The sequence below is a fragment of the Benincasa hispida genome, chromosome 3, assembly GCF_009727055.1.
Source record: "Benincasa hispida cultivar B227 chromosome 3, ASM972705v1, whole genome shotgun sequence".
Classification (NCBI taxonomy): domain Eukaryota; kingdom Viridiplantae; phylum Streptophyta; class Magnoliopsida; order Cucurbitales; family Cucurbitaceae; genus Benincasa; species Benincasa hispida.
In genome coordinates, this window is record NC_052351.1 from 45,326,655 (window position 1) to 45,333,834 (window position 7,180).

A 7,180-nucleotide genomic window follows, 5' to 3' on the forward strand; every position below is an offset into this window, starting at 1 on the left:
TGAGGATCTTCACCACGACCACCCCTAAATTGTCCAGCAGACTAGAGCATTTGGAGCATAACAGATATCATTTCGAACCAGGTCCCGTCTGGCATTGGGTAGATGATTCCTGGAGAGAAATCATACAGTACAGGGGATGCGTACTCTCTTATATAACGCGTGCTGCTTTTCGCCATTAGGATTGGATTCTGTGCAACATGAGCTAATTGCTGAGCTAGTTGCTAATTTGCCTGTTCTTCCGCCATTGCTTGTTGCCTGTTCTATTGTCTGAGAAATTGTTGCCTCAACCTTCGACGACAATTAGATCAGTTCCTACGCTAGAAGGTCCTTTCAATCTCGGGGTCGTATATGAGTTCAGGAGTGCTTTCCCTGCTCATAAACATTCACAAGCTTAGGCTTTGCTTGTAATACTCCTTCGACTGAAGTGTTCCTACAACAGATACAACAAAATTTCTAGTTAGTCTTATTTCTGAATCCCTGACAACGGCGCCAAAAACTTGTTCGTTGCTATCGTGATTCGCTCTAGGAGTGTTTTGTATAAAATAAATTGGAAGAATAAGTTCTAAGTATAAGTGATACGTTTATGCTTTGATGTGTTTAAGTAATTATAACGCATTGGGGTGTGAGATATATGCAGTAAAACACACACAACTTCTTCTAATGACGTTCAAGTTTTTCTAAACCAGACCCAAGTATAAATCTAATTTAGGTTCCTGGTAAATCCAGGGTCGAACTCAGGGTCGAACTCAGGGATTCAGTTAACCAAATGCAGACCTTGCGTTGTATCTATGTAGGGGTTTTCCTAAATAAATGTGAGAAATGGGTTATTTACACTAAATTGTTGTGCATGTGCAAGAGATGCAAAAGAGTTAAGTAGCTAGTGATGGATCATGTGAGAATGGAGTTTAATGTAAGTGGATGCGTTGGTCTAAGATGAATGTACACAAACCAGGATGTGATGTGGATGGGATGGAGTGATTTTCTTATCTTTTGTTTATGCGTTAGACTTCATTCAACATTTCTCAATGCGAATAACATACAAAACCTATCTCTAGGATGCATGCATCTAACATATAATGCAACAAACACCAATAGGTCTATCTCTAGCTGTACTAGGCGTCCTACTTGATGTAGCTTAGTTATTCTTTCGAACAATCTAAGTTAAAGATGCTTTTTACCAATTTGTCAAGTTGGCTTAAGCGTTGAAATGAAGTTTGCATAAAGTATTAATGCATTCAACATAAACAAAAGACAAATAAGGGCAAAGTGTGATGGATAAAATATATGAATTTTATAAAGAAACAGAGAGTCTTTACAAACGCAATATTTAATCAAATGAAATGAAAGCGATAAATGAGATGAAGGAAACTGAGTCAAGCCAAAGAATACAATCTCTTGTATTTCTTTGGCTCAATCTTGTTGTGTACAATCACTTGTATAGGAATTGAACGAAGTGTCTTTCTCAAGATTGGCTTCCTCCGCTCTCTTACCGGTGGTGGTGGTGGGTTTCAACCCTTCTAATCGTCTTAGCACTATAGCACAGCTTCTAAAAGACTAAAACTATGACTACACTATATAGAGAGTAAGGATCTTGATAATTTATGAACTAAATAATTTTCTTCACACTGAACTCTGAAGGGATTTCATCTATTTATAGGCGTTGGTCATGTCCACTTGGTGAATGGGCAGCATTAAAGTCCATATCCTGGTCAGCATTAAAGTCCATGCCCTAGTCAGCCGCTTGACTCTCGGAAGCTTTTCAAACGCCGCCTGCTGCAAATGCCCATACTTGCAATTGGTGACGTGACACAATCAACCTGGATTAATGAATCTTCTCTGGGTTGAACTCCCTCCGATGCATGGCCCATGCGTTAAAACTTTTCCTGTGGCACTTGTCTAATGCATTAACATTTATCCTCGCGCTGAAATCCTGTAATACAATGCGTTAGTGTCGCAATATTTAGTAATAAAACTTCTTTTGCATGAGTTTGCTAATGTTTGAATAAATCCATGCGTTTCTTCTAAAAATAAGGAGAATTTATCATTAAAAACCTTAGTTGTTCCAACTTAAGAGCAAAATTAACTTGTATTTCTACAAGTTATCATAAGTCAAGATCATTAAGCGGAATCCCATTAGCCAATGAAAGGACTACCTTCATTGGACTATGAGCGGCTACACAGAGCTAAATGAGAGACAAGAAATGCGATTCAACTGCTTGATCGAGAAGTCTTAGACTTGAATGAGGCTTAAAACCTTATTTGTTTTGGCATTTCTTCTCTTGTCCTCTTTTCTTAGTTAGGCCCAAGAAAGTACAAGATATGGCTTTCTTATTACTACAGATGATAGCTAGAGACTAGAGACGACACTGTAGGATTTAGATTTGTGACAAATATTCGACTTTGCTTATGCAACTTTTTATGTACCAAAATTAAAGAATTTTGTCAATATGATGCATAAAAAAGATGATCTAACTTCGCTCATGCAACAGAAATAGGAAACATATTGGTAATCAAAGGAATAAAAGAATTTTTATTTTAGACTGAAAAAATCTTGAAATAGAATTGAAGGAGAATGTGCATGATAACATAGAACAAAGTTTAATTTATGCTATTTCTAACTATAGATTTATTATTGATGAGCCATGAAAATTGCACCGATCAAAGCAGCTAAAAGAATGATCAAAATGAGTTCAAATGGAAGAAAAAATATGTTGATAAATAAATTCCAATTTGTTGACTATTTTTCACTCTACCTCCTCTTATTAACACCATAGAATGTTTTTGCAAATTATGACCTTGGCCCAAAATGTGAGCAAATATATCATGTTGATTACTCAATCGGACTTTGGCTATCTTACGTGGAGCTGAATTAGGATTTTCGGTGTTCTTATTGAAATACACACATCATCGGTGCTCTACTAATTGAGCTACAACCTTTGTACTTGTGATACATATCTTATCGTGTAGATAATTTATCGTTAAGACGAATATCCTATGATCTAGTTTGTTGATTTATTTTATTGGTATTGCTTATCAATTAATAATATTCTATTTATAATATATCGGTGTGATAGAGCCCATTTTTTTTTCTTTGTGATGATAAATGACCTACTTAACTCAATGGTTATAAATGATTAGATACCATGCAACATTCGCAACTATCAAAGTGCACTAAACCTAGTAGAGATCTTTGACCTAACAATAATGGAACTTCAAGTCCATTTAAGAAATTTGCTTTGTACCTTATTATCGACCGAATCAGATGCACGCTAAGCCCAAATTCTCACTCAGTCACCTTTTAACAAAAGAAACGTAGGATCTGAAGTTTACGACTTTATCGAAGAGACCTAGAGGATGAGTAGTGGTATCTGGGTGATAAGCTTGAGGATCATGCATCTCAGGGAGCGAAAGAATCTTGACCAGGTGTTGGAGGGACTTGCTTCTCCGCTTCTATTGAAGATACCTTAGCGAGATCCTGAGCATTGTTTGGGAAAGTCAAAAGAGCTTGAAGTGTGTTTGAGGATTTGTCCTTTGATTCTCTATTAAAAAAAAAGTTTCATCTCCCTATCAGTCGAGCTGTAATTATCACTACATGGTCAGACGGACTCGGGAATCCTTCTTTTTCTTCTAGCTCCGACGTTTGAAGTTACATTATAGGGATTCATGTTAGTTTTTAAAGACTTAGTGCATACGATTAATAAGAAGTTCCCTACAGGGCTACTCCCAGTTCCCAGAGGGGTCAGTTTATAGCCCTTCTCTCCTCATAGTCGAGTATATTATTGCGAACCCTGAATCCTAATTTCTTTACTTGAGTATGTTCCCTACTGAGACTAGTGTGGTGAGTAGGTTGAGGTGAAAACTAGTGTGTAATGGTAGAGAAAAGGGTGGAAATTAGAAGAAAAAAGGAAATTTGGAAGCTTGACTTTTAGGGAAAAACCTAGAAAATTTGGCTAAGTATAAAATTATGTGATGGATACGTTGGAGAGGTTGTGATGGATACGTTGGTGGTGGTATGCTGCTGAAGGAAGGGAAGGGTAGGCAAGGATGCGGGCAAGGCATGCGTTGGAAGGGTGGCATGCGTCGATGCACATCGCCCTGCCAAGTGCCCATGCATCGAACGCCTCTGCCGAGCGCCCAGCCCATGCATCGAGCGCCCATGCCAAGCGCTTTTGCCAAGCACCCAACCCATACGTCGAGCGACCATATGGTAAAGCGTCCATGCGTCGAACGCCTTGCCAAGTGTCACAGTCATGCTTGTCCAGGGCCTGTTGCCCATGGACGCATGCCTGATCCAACCCCCTTCTAGCATACTATCATATCTTGTATTGTATTAGCTTAGTTAGCTTGCTTTCTTTACATTTTCATTGTAAGTGACCACTCGCCCTTTTGCATATGCAAGGGTGCCAGTTGGCTTTTCGTTCAGAATGCACTATATGGGGATAAGACTAATCATCACTTCCCCATATCCGGAGTAGTACTCTATAAAGCTGTTGTTGTTGCTTATTGCTTTCTAGCCTACTATAATCTTTCTTTCTTTATTCACACTCACAAAAACTCCTTACGAAAACCTTTTCTCCGAACCCGTTTTCTAAAACCCTTTTCCCTAAAACTGGGGTGGAGGTTGCGAGAGGCACTCGGTGTGCCACCGGCTGTCCGTATTCGAGTTGGCTAACTTGTTCGTGAGCGAGAATAAGTGCCGCACAATCACTAAGAGAAGCTTCCGAAAGATCGATTGTGACACCAAGCGCCCATGCGGCCGAGCGAGCCCTGCGAGCGATGCCCAACGCCTATGCCACACGCCCATGTGACGGTGACCAACGCCTATGCCAAGCGCCATGAATCGATGCCAAACGAGCCTTGCGGTGATGCTGAGTGAGCGATACGTCGAGGATGAGCGGCCATCCTATGCGTTGGTGGTGGCTAGCTCTTGCGATGGCTAAGTTGGGTTGCGATGGTAGTGAGTGAAAAACCAAGTGGAACAAAGGCCTACTATGCGTTGAACATCCAAGGGTTGTGGACGCATATGAAAGATGAGCTCACATAGAGGACATCATCAAACATGTGTCTTGGGAAGAAACCTTACATTGTGTTGATTGAACATTGCGTTTTGATGTGGGTGCATGTGAAGACATGCAAATTAAGCCCCATGCATTGGCTATGTAGGAGAAGGACACCTTACATTGTGTTGATTGAACATTGCGTTAATAGGTGTAAGGAAGAAACACTTTGAACATGCAGCCAAGTAGAAGGTGTCGACCTTGAAGAGTGTTTGGATGCCTATAAATAAGGCCAAGGACTTCATTTTCAGATCACAATGCAAAAAGACATTAAAAAGAGTGGGAAAGCTGAGTAAACATTGCGTTGAGAGCAAAATCCATGTGTTGATCATAGAGCTTCAAGGGGAACGCAGTGGACAGTGAAGTCTGGAAAACATGATCAAATTGGGATGAAAAGTTCTCCCAATATACTTGTGCGTTTAGAGTGATTTCAAAGCCACCTGAAAGCTCTAAAAGTCTAGTTTTCAGGGTAGGCTTCCAGAGAAGAAGCTCAAAGGGATCCGGCTAGAAACTGAGAAGAAAACAAAAGAGTCAGGCTATTAGGTAAGCTTAGGTCAGTCCTGAAGATTTTAAGATTCCGGCCAAACCACGAGAATTTATAAGCTCATATTTTAGGATAAGCTTTTTGAGACATTTTAGAATATGTTTGTAGAAGGAAGTATCTCGAAATAAGGATTAGAACTATGAGTAATCTGAGTGTAAAATTGAATTTTAATTCTAGGGGTGTAAAGGGAGCCCGAGGTAAACAAGGAACTTCTAGAGTGAAAAGTTCCTAAGAGATCGAGGTGAGTGACTAAAAAATTTGACAAAATATTTACAATATTTTAAAGAAAGCATGTTTTAAAGAAGATTATTCTCATGCCAGCTAGTTTTACAAAGTGATTTCCAAGCAAACCATGAGTTATGTTTTAAACGCATGCATGTGTGGGAAGTTTGTTGAAAAGCTATTTATATGTGTTAAATATACCCAGCATGCGTTAGTATCTTTAAATCCATGTGTTTTATATGTGTTATACTTTACATGCTTTAAAGAGAAAGTCATTTATGACTAGTTTTACTTAAAACGCGATACCGAAGGACATTTGAGAAGGTATCTGCCCAACTAGATACCGAAGGACATTTGAGAAGGTATCTAACCAACTTGGTACTGAAGGACATTTGAGAAGGTACCAAACCCACTTGATACCGAAGGACATTTGAGAAGGTATCCTAGCAGCTCGATACTGAAGGACATTTGAGAAGGTATCTGAGCAGAAGTACCTAGGGTATGACGGTACTTAGTACGGCCACGTGCACGTAGGTAGTTAGAGTCAGAGATTGAGAAAAAAGGTTATCTCTTGACTAGCAGTTGGTGTTGGGATTATTTTTAACCACAATAGGGTTATTCTCAACTGAGAAACGGTTTTACCGTTTCATGATTTAAACAGCTTTATATGTTTTATGCTTGAAAAATATTTATACTGCAGTACAAGGTATCGTAGAAGTTTATATTTCAGTTTAAACTCTTTATTGAGACTTTTGCATGAGAATCAGTTATCTTTCTTAAGTCACTCACTGGGCTAGCAAGCTCAACTCGTTTTCAAATGTTTTCCTTTCCCCCAGGTAGCAGTCAAATCCTCAGGAGATAGCTCTGCATCTTCTCTGCCACTAAAGGATAAAGATATTTGTAACCCGTCTGTTAGGTGGTTACTATAAATATTGTACACATGTTATTGTCGTTCATATAGGGACTAGGGTTTTTGGGCTTTGGGACTTATGAATCTAGTGTTGTAATGACTCTAAACATGTTATGTTTTTTAATTAATAATTTTTTGGCCTACAAGGAATTCGCTGTATATGAGTTATATCTTGGTATCAGAGTTATTTTGCAAGAGTTATTAGGCAGTAAGTGTCAACAAAAGGGGTTGATAACTGCTGCAGTCACGCCCTTTCCTAGGCTAAAAGGGTGGTCTGGGGCGGGGTGTGACAATTATATAACTTCTAAAGAAAAATGAATACCATTTTAGCGAGTCTCTATTCTCTTGAATAGATAGGCTCAGTACACTAAGGAAGCCTAATCCACTTAGGGCTCATGTGAGGTAGGACAAAGAATCAAATTTCACCGGTGAGATGAGTTTAGGGAC